Raw genomic sequence first — 12,202 nt, 5'->3', positions numbered from 1 at the left:
GAGGCTAAGGTAGGAGGATCGCTTGAGCCCAGGAATTTAAGGCTACAGTGAGCTATGATTGTGCTACTGTACGCCAGCCTGGACAACAGAGTAAGACCCTAAAAAGAAAAGGAGGGCGACATTCATGTAAAAATGTTTTTCCCCCAGCATGAGTATTTTGTAAAGTTAGCTTTTTTAATTGAAATACAAAATCAAATGGTAAAAAGCCAGTCAAATTTAGCAGTGGGGGGTTGTATACCAACTTTAGTGACACTAATGTTAATAAGTTCTGATAACCCACTACCATCGGACCAGCCAAAGCAGCTACTTTCACTTTCATTATATAAATCTCTGAAGTGGCTACTCTAAATAAGTTAGGATGAGTTATTTTAAGAATTCTCCAAAAAGTCTGATGTTATATGACCCCTATAAAATAATACTGCAAAAAGCCATACATTTTCTGATTATTTTCCTTTGATTTTATATAGATTAATGCAAACTGATATTCAAAATAAATGTAGTTGCATGATGGGAAATAGAAGTAAATTACCAAATGGAAGCCTCTCGTCCTTCACAAATACCTGAAGACATTCATGAATCACAGAAAAGTAAATGAGCAGATTTGTGTCGAATGCTCAGCAATAGAAATGTTAAACATTTCATGTCAACAAAATGAGCTTTGGTGTTTTTTTTTTTTGTCGTTTCCCTGCCTGTGATCTGCAAAATGCCTTCCTGAATCCAGGCAGCAGCAGATGGCAGCAGTGTCCAGAGGACGTACTTTCCATCCACTTTCCCACGGAGCCTGGACCAGAGAACTCCTCAGCCACAAACACACTGTGTTCACATCACCCACGAACACGCTGTGTTCACACTGGTTGTTTCCTGGGACTTTTCCTAATAATACTTAATAGTTCCTATAAATCACATGGGTATACCAGGTTTAATATGATCATATCTCTCACCTTTCAGACAGGTTGCTGCTGACATACAGAAGTTGCCATAATCCTGAAAACAGTCTTTTACCAATGGTTTTATCATTAAAAGCCAAATCTCGCTCAATGATGAGATATAAGCACTCTTACCAAGTTCAGTAAGAAATCCCACATTAACCAGAAAAAAAAAGGAATGACAAGGATTAGAAAGTGACCAATAAACCTTAACTATTATTATCTTTGCATATCAAATCTCAATTTTCCTGTTTTAAGTCATTCATATTTTAACATACCAAATGTCAAAGTATTAGGTTGGTGCAAAAGTCATTGTGGTTTTTGCCATTAGTTTTAATAATAAATGGAAGGTTTCAAATGACAGAAGAAAATCTATGTTCCAGATTATGATTAACTTGAATGAATGCTTAGGAAATGTCATTTTCTTTTTTTTTTTTTTTTTTTTTTTTGAGATGGAGTCTTGCCCTGTTGCCCAGGCTGGAGTGCAGTGGCCCGATCTCGGCTCACGGCAACCTCCTCCTCCTGGGTTCAAGTGATTCTCCTGCCTCAGTCTCCCAAGTAGCTGGGATTACAGGCACATGCCACCATGCCTGGGTAATTTTTGTATTTTTAGTAGAGACAGGGTTTCACCATGTTGGCCAGGTTGATCTCAAACTCCTGACCTCAAATGATCCACTTGCCTCGGCCTCCCAAAGCGCTGGGATTACAGGCATGAGCCACCGCGCCTGGCCGGAAATGTTACTTTCTAAGGCATAACATCCCCACCTTCATACGTATTGAGCTTAGCTAATCCCAGGAAATGTTTTAAAGTAAGTGGAATGAGAGTTAGAATTGTTCTGGGATCTGGGCTTAGAGATGTGAAGGGCTGAGGTTTCTGGAGAAAGAGTGAAGAATACAGAAATGACACAGACCCTACCCTCAACTTGGCGATTCTCCAGCAGCGATTAGGACAATTCTCCAAAGTAGACGAGCGGAGATTTCCTGGAGGGCTGCTCAGCCTCTCCTGTGTTTGTCAGGTTCTTTTTTTTGTTTGTTTGTTTTGTTTTGTTTTTTTGAGACGGAGTCTCGCTCTGTCACCCAAGCTGGAGTGCAGTGGCCGGATCTCAGCTCCACCGCCCGAGTTTACGCCATTCTCCTGCCTCAGCCTCCCGAGGAGCTGGGACTACAGGCGCCCGCCACCTCGCCCGGCTAGTTTTTGTGTGTGTGTGTATTTTTTTTTTTTTAGTAGAGACGGGGTTTCACCGTGTTAGCCAGGATGGTCTTGATCTCCTGACCTCGTGATCCGCCCGTCTCGGCCTCCCAAAGTGCTGGGATTACAGGCTTGAGCCACCGCGCCCGGCCGTTTGTCAGGTTCTTTTATTCATTTGAAGGAAGGCTGTTCTGGCCTCGCACATCGCTTTTTTTTTTTTTTTTTGAGACAGAGTCTTGCTCTGTTGCCCAGGCTGGAGTGCAGTGGCACGATCTTGACTCACTGCAAGCTCTGCCTCCCACGTTCACGCCATTCTCCTGCCTCAGCCTCTCAAGTGGCTGGGACTATAGGCATCCGCCACCACACCCGGCTAATTTTTTGTGTTTTTAATATAGACAGGGTTTCACCGTGTTAGCCAGAATGGTCTCGATCTCCTGACCTTGAGATCCACCCACCTCGGCCTTCCAAAGTGCTGGGATTATAGGCATGAGCCACTGTGCCCGTTCACATCTCTTGTTAAAACATAAATAATCAACTTCTGTTTAACATGGTAGGCTGCCCACCAGTAATTGCCTCAATTCCTTTTGGAACCCTGTTAAAATTAGACTGAAATAAAAAAAATGAGCAGAGAAGAGAAAGAAGACACACTTGCATTCCTTCCTCTGCCCTGGAATGAGGTTTGGGGGTCTGGGGCTGGAAAACCATCCTGAGACCATGAGAACAGAAGCCCTCACTTAAGAAGGCCTAAGAGAAAGAGAAAAAGTTTTGGTGCATTGATGACAGGTGGGGCGTTGCTCCAGTTCTGAACATGGCCCACCTCCATACTTTCTGCAACATGAGGACACTAAATCTGCATGAGTTTAAGCCACTGTTGTTGGGTTTCCTATGACACACAGCTCAACACATTCCGAACCATTAGAGAGAGTGCAGAAACTGTGAGAGATGGATGGCTGGATCACTGGCGGAGTAGGAGGAATTTTAGGTAGCACTGGATGTAAAGTTAGTAAAGTTCTTCAAGGAAGAACAATCTTAGTTTGACAATAATATGTCTTTAACACCTCCCATTTGTTAAGCTGCATTTATTTTTTATTTTTTATTTTTTATTTTTGAGACGGAGTCTTGCTGTCGCCCAGGCTGGAGTACAGTGGCGTGATCTTGGCTCACTGCAACCTCTGCCTCCCAGGTTCAAGCAATTCTCGTGCCTCATCCTCCCAAGTAGCTGGGATTACAGGTGGACACTACCATGCCCAGCTAATTTTTATAATTTTTAGTAGACACAGGGTTTCACCATATTGGCCAGGTTGGTCTCGAGCTCCTGACCTCAGGTGATCCGCCCACCTCAGCCTCCCACAGTGCTGGGATTACAGGCTTGAGCCACCGTGCCTGGCCAAAAAAGTTCTTGATTGTGGTTTCATGTGCATATACATTTGCCAAAAGTCATTAAACTGAATAATTAAAATGGGTACATTTTATTGTATACAAATTAAACTTCAATAAGGATAAGAAAAAATCTCTACCCAGGGGTGAAGAAAAAAAAAATGAAAAAGAAGTAACTAATTAAAACAAGTTTATTTAAAGGAAATATTGTGTGAATAGCTATTAAAGTGATCCTTGGATTTCACTGAGCATCTCAAATGGCCAAGGTGGAGAACTGAGTTCAGTGAGGGGTTGAACAGACTCTGAGCTCAAGGTCCTAGAAGCACATCCAGGAGAGACCTTGGGGCTGGAGCTGGGTGCTGCTGAGAACCTGAGGGCAGACAGAAAGAAGTGAATGCAAAGACCTCACAGTCTTGCTTTGGTCTACCTGGAAAAATCATCATTTTTTAGGAATTTGGGCCATTTGGCCATAGGGGTCATAGGTAAATACTTTCCATATGTTAACTTGTACTTTTCTTCAAAACATGCTGGAAAACATTTCATGGCTCCCTGCTGTCTTCAAAGAACATTACAGTTCCTCGTTTCTCCGGCTCCTGTCTGCTACAGGCTCAGCTGTGCAGCCTGCCTCCACCCAGGCCTCTGTCATGACCGTCTGCCCTCCAGCTGGACGCCATAACTGCCTGTAGTTCCCCAGGGAGTCACTCTCTTTGGCCCAGAGGCCTCTGTCCATGTTGCTGTCTCTCCCATCCGTACTGATTATACCTAGAGCCCCTGTTGGCAAGGAAGGGAAGGGAAATTCTTATTTTAGGGGAACCTGTCTGTGGACAAAAGTATTTTCAGTCAGCTCTGCTAAGCAGCTCTCTGACGCGATATCTCCCTTTACAAACCTCTGTGCGTGGGATACAAACATGTTTCCTCTAAAAAGCACAAGGAGGCCAGGCACAGAGGCTCACACTTAATAATCCCAGTACTTTGGGAGGCCGAGGTAGGAGGATCACTTGAGCCTAGGAGTTCAAGACCAACCTGGTACACGCCTGTAGTCCCAGATATTTGCGCCCATCATGCCCAGCTAATTTTTGTATTTTTAGTAGAGATGGTAGTTCACCATGTTGCCCAGGCTGGTCTTGAACTCCTGACCTCAGGTGATCCACCCGCCTTGGCCTTCCAAAGTGTTGGGATTATAGGCATGAGTCATCATGCCCAGCCCTCTTGGGTTTTTATGGAAGCTTCCTGATGTCAGCACGCCTTCCCCCAGTCTGGAATGAGAGTCTTATGGCCCACAGTCATAAAGGTGAGGGAATGGGAGGGAGCAAAGGAAAAAAGGACCAGAAAAAAAACAAGTAGAGGAAAGGAGAGGGAAGATTGGAGTCTTGCCTTGGGGCAGGCGAAAGGAAGGCAGAAGGCCTGAGAAATTCTGTTTTCTGAGGCCTGCCCTAGAGGCCCGATGCTCCGAAAAGTGATAACAAAAGGCGGTCACAGGGCTTTGGGAGGTACCACCGGGTTGCACAGGGGATACAGCTGTATGGGGCTTGGGGAACATGGACAGGCCCATCCCTGGCCCTCAGATCTCTGACTGAAACCAGGACAACAGGGGAAAAGTCACCTGTGTCCACCTAAGTAACCCAGGAGGGGACCGAGGCTCCAGGTGAACCAAGAAAGGCAGCATTTTTTGTTTGTTTGTTTTTTGAGGTGGAGTCTCACTCTGTCACCCGGGCTGGAGTGCAGTGGTGCAATCTCGGCTCACTGCAGCCTCTGCCTCCCGGGTTTAAGTGATTGTCTGGCCTCAGCCTCCCAGGTAGCTGGGATTATAGGTGCCCACCATCATGCCTGGCTAATTCTTGTATTTTTAGTAGACTCAGGGTTTCACCATGTTGGCCAGGCTGGTCTTGAACTCTTGACCTCAAGTGATCTGCCCACTTCGGCCTCCCAAAGTGCTGGGATTACAGGTGTGAGTTTACAGGCATGAGTCACTGTGCCCAGCTTTTTTTTTTTTTTTTTAAGACTGAGTCTCTGTCTGTGCCCCAGGCTGCAGTGTAGTGGTGTGATCTTGGCTCACTGCAAGTTCCACCTCCCAGGTTCAAGCGATTCTCCTACCTAAGCCTCCAAGTAGCTGGGACTGCAAGCGCCCAGAAGGCAGTGGTTTTGTTCATCAAAGTTGTGATTCTAAATGAGGCATCTTTAAGCCGCCTAGGCCCACTACCTTCCCTCTTTACTTCACACCACATCTTTCTACAGCCTCAGTCAAACCCTATCTGGGTTCCCTAAAGGTCTCTGAGCTTTCATCTCTCCCAAGAAGAGGCCCCAGGGCACACGCCAGCATGAGGTTCCCAAAAGCTATGTATCGGATGTATCTTATAGCATAGTGACTATAGGGGCTTGGCCCTTTGACATTTTTCTCTCAAAACCAGTAGTTTTAAAAATATTTTAAAAATTGTTAAACTCACAGCCACAAAAAAGAACAAGATCGTGTCTTTTGCAGGAACACGGATGGAGCTGGAGTCTATTATCCTTAGTAAACTCACGCAGGAACAGAAAACCAAATACCGCATACTCTCACTTATAAGTGGGAGCTAAATGATGAGAACTCATGAACACAAAAAAGGGAATAGCAGACACTGGGATCTACTTGAGGGTGGATGGGGAAGAGGGAGGAGCAGAAAAGACAACTATTAGGTACTGGGCTTAATACCTGGATGATGAAATAATCGGTGCCACAAGCCCCTGTGACATGAGTTCATCTGTGTAACAAACCTTCACGTGTACCCCCGGACCTAAAATAAAAGTTTAAAACAGCAACAAAATAAATCATCACAAACTTAAAAAAATCATTAAACTCTTTGGGATTCTGATGCAAGTTTTGTGTCTGTGAACAAAATCATACACATTCACATGTGTACAGACATCTTACGTGTGGCTTTAGAGTGTGGTTCCTGGACCCCCCAAACCTGACCATAAACCCCAGATAAAGAAAATCTGGTGTTCCAGCCTGGGCAACATATCAAGACCCTATCTCTATAAAAAATTTAAAAATTAGCCTGGTCTGGTGGTGTGTGCCTGGGGTCCCAGCTAATCCAGAGGCTGAAGTGGGAGAATCACCTGAGCCCAGGGAGGTCGAGGCTGCAGTGAGCTATGATTGCATCTCTGCACTCCAGTCTGGGTGACAGAGCAAGAAGCAAGATCCGTCTCTCTCTCTCTCTGTCTCTCTCTGTCTCTCTCTGTCTCTCTCTCTCTCTGTCTCTCTCTCTCTCTCTCTCACACACACACACACACACACACACACACACACACACACACACACACACGATTTAAAAAAAAAAAATCTGGTGTGGCTAACTGCAAAATACCGTAAGTTTGTTGTCTTCTTTCATCCTTTTCTCTCTCCTTTTTTTTTGAGACAGAGACTTCCTCTGTTGCCCAGGCTGGAATGCAGTGGTGCAATCTCAGCTCACTGCAACCTCCGCCTCCCAGATTCGAGCAATTCTCCTGTCTCAGCCTCCCGAGTAGCTGGGATTACAGGCGCTCACCACCACGGGGTTTCACAAGGTTGATCAGGCTGGTCTCAAACTCCTGACCTCAAATGATCCACCTGCCTCGGTCTTCCAAAGTGCTGGGATTACAGGCGTGAGCCACTGGGCCCAGCCCTTTCATCCTTTCCTCTACCCCTTGGGAAGCAGTGCTTCTGCCTCCAAAATTACCCCTCACCCCAGTCATTGAAACCCATAGTCTCCCAGATTAAGCAGCCAACAATAGGAAATGTATGAAGTATATTTTTACCTAAATATTTGAAAGATGGAAAGTTATACAGATTTAAAATTAAGCATTAAGAGTAGCACAATGGAGAGGCCAGGGCAGGTGGATCACCCGAGGTCAGGAGTTCGAGACCAGCCTGACCAATATGGTGAAACCTCATCTCTACTAAAACCACAAAAATTAGCTGGGCGTGGTGGCACACACCTGTAGTCCCAGCTACTCAGGAGGCTGAGACAGGAGAATTCCTTGAACCCGGGTGGCAGAGGTTGAGGGGAGCCGAGATTTCACCATTGCATTCCAGCCTGGACAACAGAGCGAGACTCCATCTCAAAAAAAAAAGAGGAGCATAAGAGAAAATTCATAAAATAGCATAACAGAAAAAGTTCAGTGAGAAAACAAAAACAAAACAAGACCATACTGTGCTGGAAACTGTGGGAGAATTACATGGGAATAAGAGCAAAGAAAACTGAAAATCCAGCTGGGCAAAGTGGCTCACGCCTGTAATCCCAGCACTTTGGAAGGCCAAGGCAGGTGGATTACCTGAGGTCAGGAGTTTGAGCTCAGCATGGCCAACATGGCAAAATCCCGTCTCTACTAAAAATACAAAAATTAGCCCGGCGTGGTGATAGGTGCCTGTAATCCTAGCTACTCAGGAGGCTGAGGCAGGAGAATCACTTCAACCCAGGAGGTGGAGGCTGCGATGAGCCGAGATCGCGCCACTGCACTCCACCCTGGGTGACAAGAGCAACACTCTGTCTCAAAAAAACAAACAAACAAACAAAAAACAAAGAAATGCCTGAAAATCAGAAGTTTGATGTTTGGGATAGTGTCTGCTTTCTCTTTGTGTGTATATCTTCCAATACGAGATTGTGTTGTGGTGCGATTTGTGTCAGAAAACTCAATTTCCCCATTGTAGCCAACTCAGCCAGTTAGAATAAAAGCAGCAGGGTGGACGCATTCCCACAGAGTATAAATAATGTTGTGTAAACACCTACATCTGATTGGAATGACATTTCCAAACCATAAAGGAGCCTGAAGAGGGACTTTGTTTAAGCACCCAGAGCGTCTCAGGCCTCTCCTGCAACGCTGAACCGGGGGCGTTCTTAATTAACATGGCTTTCCAACTGGAAAAGGGGGAACACTGGCTTAAACACTTTCCCAATATTCCTTCTAAGTTAATGAACTCTTCTCTTGGCACAGCTTGGCTTTTGAAGATGACACTTGTTATTCACAGACAAGGATGCTAAGGTGGTTGGACACTGGGGCCATTAGCCTGGGATGTGGCACCAGAAGGGTGACCTCGTGCCCAAGATGGGTGATGGGATGCGGCCTCATCCCACAGCTGGGAAAGGCCTGCCAGAATCTGTGGGCTTAAACCACCCCCTTCTCCAGGAAGATGAGCATGTGGGGTTCCCTTCCCAGAGGCTCCCCCTGGAACCTGCCACACAGCTCTGGAAGCAGCCCCAGGCAGCCGCAGGGGCCCAGGTGAAGAAGGCGGCGGGCGGGGAGCACAGAGCCATAAACCACATGGGAACAGGCGGCCTTTCTGTTTGGGCTTTGGCTCGGGCCCTGAGGGAGGGGATAGGCTGTGCCCACTGGTCCCCACAGCCCTGTGGCATTCTGCAAGGTGGCCACTCCGAAGCCTGCAACAAGAAGGCTTTGTGTGTTTTGGTTTTGGCAGGTTGAGCCCGCAGGGACTTCTTTCCTTTTTTAAAATCTTCTTTCTTTCTCTTCTGTACTTGTCTCTTTCTTTCTGCTCAGACCTGCTGCTTCATGCCTGACACACCAGCTCCTCTGGTCTGGCTCCCAGCTTGCGGGCAGCAGCCGTGGTGAGGGCCACAGGCAGGGAAGGGCCTGGGTCTGGCTTCCAGGGCCTAGTTTTTGTCCTTAAGCTGCCACTGCTCCCTGTGCAAGGGCCAGTTCTCCTCTCTGGGTCTCATTTTCCCCCTCTGTAGAACAGGAATAAGAGTCCCACATAGGCCCAAGTGAGCCTGGAGAGGACACACGCACGGGGCCCAGCAGGTTATAAGTTGATGCCCATCGCGGTGCCCACTATTCCAACTCTTGATTTGGCTACAACATGTATTTCTCTTTCTCTGTTACTCTTCACAGCTTGCTGGAACAGTACCTTGTTTGAAGGCCGTCAGTGAGTTTGTTCTCGCTCTCTGCGCCCCTCCATATATAATTATTGTTATTTTGAGATGGAGTCTCACTGTGCCCAGGCTGGCCTTGAATTCTTGGGCCCAAATGATCCTCTCGCCTTGGCCTCCGAAAGTGTTGGGAATTATAGGCGGGAGCTGTGGTGCCCAGACAGTGAGTACTACATTATTAAGAGTCTTCACTTGAAGTTTTATTGCCTTGGCCGGGCGCGGTGGCTCAAGCCTGTAATCACAACACTTTGGGAGGCCGAGACGGGCAGATCACGAGGTCAGGAGATCAAGACCATCCTGGCTAACACGGTGAAACCCTGTCTCTACTAAAAAATACAAAAAACTAGCCGGGCGAGGTGGTGGGCGCCTGTAGTCCCAGCTACTTGGGAGGCTGAGGCAGGAGAATGGCGTCAACCTGGGAGGCGGAGCTTGCAGTGAGCTGAGATCCGGCCACTGCACTCCAGCCTGGGCAACAGAGCAAGACTCCATCTCAAAAAAAAAAAAGAAGTTTTATTGCCTTTTTTTTTTTTAATGTAAAAACTGAGTTTGAAGAGTAGTCGTTTATTGCTCTCTCAGGACATTCACGGGGTAGGTGAAGAGCAAGGCCTCAGGGTTGCAAGTCGAAGCATGAGAGTAGGTCTTAATCTCAGGCAAGAGGGGTAAGGAAGTCAGGCACACAGAGTTGGTAGATGAGATGCCCAGATCAGCCAGGGCTAGAGAAACTGACTTGAGAATACTTTTGAGAATTCAGCAGCAGGCAGAGGTCTAAGGCCACCCTGCTTGGTACCTTGGGCTCTCGAATTGGGTACAAGGTGCTTATCTTTTTCTAAAATCCTCACAAGCAGAGTCAAATGATATTATTTAAAAACATTTTGTTTATACCAGAATAATTTACAATATGGAAAATGTCATGCCTACGAAATAAAGAGCAAACAATAATAATTATCATTGTAATAGATAGCATTCATTTTAGCTACCACTGATCTGGGACTGTACTAAGTACAGTTGTTCAGCCTCCTAATCATTCTATTATTACATCTATTTTAATAATGAGAAAACCAAGACTCAAAAGAGTGACTTGGGCATGATCATGGTGCCAGTAAGTGGCAGACATGGAATCTGGTGAGCTGTGGCTTGGTCAGCTCCAGCCGCTGTAACAAATAATCATTGACTGGGTGGCTTAGACAACAAACATTTATTTCTCACAGTTCTGAAGGCTGGCAAGTCCAAGTTCAAGGCACTGACTGATTTGGATCCTGGTGAGGGCTCTATTCCTGGTTTGCTGACGGCCACCGCATCATTGTGTCCTCACATAGCAGAGAGATCATCTCTTTTGCACCTGTTCATATAAGGGCATGACCTTCATCATGTGAGGGTCCACCCTCATAACCTTATCATCTCCCAAGGACCTCACCTCCAAATACCGTCACACTGGGCATTAGGGCTTCAACATACACATGTGGGGAGGACACAAACATTCGGTCTATAGGAAGGTGGTAGCAGGCTTTTGGTTTCAGCATGGCAGTCTTCCCTAGGCACTTAGGATTTTTCTCCTCTATGTATGTATGTCACATCTGGACCAAGACACCTGCAGTTAAGTCATTGAATCCTGACAGCATCTATGAAATGTATTTCTCTTTTAGTCAAGAATATCCATGGGGTCAGGGGAAGTGGGGGACGGTTAATGGGTACAAAAATATAGTTAGATAGAATGAGTAAGATCTAATATTTGATAGCACAGCAAGGTGACTACAGCCAAGGATGTAATTTATTGTACATTGAAAATAACTAAAAGTATAATTGTCTCGTTTGTAACATAAAGGATAAGTGCTTGAGGCGGTGGATACCCTGTTTACTCTGATGGAATTTTTATGCAGTGTATGCCTGCATCGAGGCGTCTTGGCCGGACACAGTGGCTCAGGCCTGTAATCCCAGCATTTTGGGAGGCCGAGGTGGATGGATCACCTGAGGTCAGGAGTTTGAGACCAGCCTGGTCGACATGGCAGAACCCCATCTCTACTAAATATACAAAAAATTGGGCCGGGCGCGGTGGCTCAAGCCTGTAATCCCAGCACTTTGGGAGGCCGAGACGGGCGGATCACGAGGTCAGGAGATCGAGACCATCCTGGCGAACACCGTGAAACCCCGTCTCTACTAAAAAATACAAAAAACTAGCCGGGCGAGGTGGCGGGCGCCTGTAGTCCCAGCTACTCGGGAGGCTGAGGCAGGAGAATGGCGTGAACCTGGGAGGCGGAGCTTGCAGTGAGCTGAGATCCGGCCACTGCACTCCAGCCCGGGCTACAGAGCGAGACTCCGTCTAAAAAAAAAAAAAAAAAAAAAATTAGCTGGGCAGGGTGGCGGGTGTCTATAATCCCAGCTACTCGGGAGACTGAGGCAGGAGAATTGCTTGAACCCAAAAGGTGGAGGTTGCAGTGAGCTGAGATCACACCACTGCACTCCAGCCTGGGCAACAAGAGCAAAACTCCATCTCAAAAAAAAAAAAAAAAGATATGTACCCCATAAATATATACACAGAGTATACAGTAATTTATGTACCCACAAAAATTAAAAATTAAAAAAAAAAATGAATCTCCATTGAATCTTCCTGCTGTGCACAGGAAGCTGCAGGCACGTGGCCTCACCCCTGCCTGGGTTGTTCTGTTTCTTACTCTCCTGGAGGAGGGAAATGGCTATGACCCATTGCTCCAAAGAAAGAAATGCTAAAGCAGGTAATGTTGCCAGTTCAGCTCTCTACCGCTTGATGAAGTGACTATTTGTGGCCTTACAGAGATCATTGCTCCCTGCTGTAT

Source organism: Macaca mulatta, chromosome 3, assembly GCF_049350105.2.
Source record: "Macaca mulatta isolate MMU2019108-1 chromosome 3, T2T-MMU8v2.0, whole genome shotgun sequence".
In the NCBI taxonomy this organism is placed as follows: Eukaryota; Metazoa; Chordata; class Mammalia; order Primates; family Cercopithecidae; genus Macaca; species Macaca mulatta.
Note: the sequence above shows the minus strand (reverse complement) of the source record.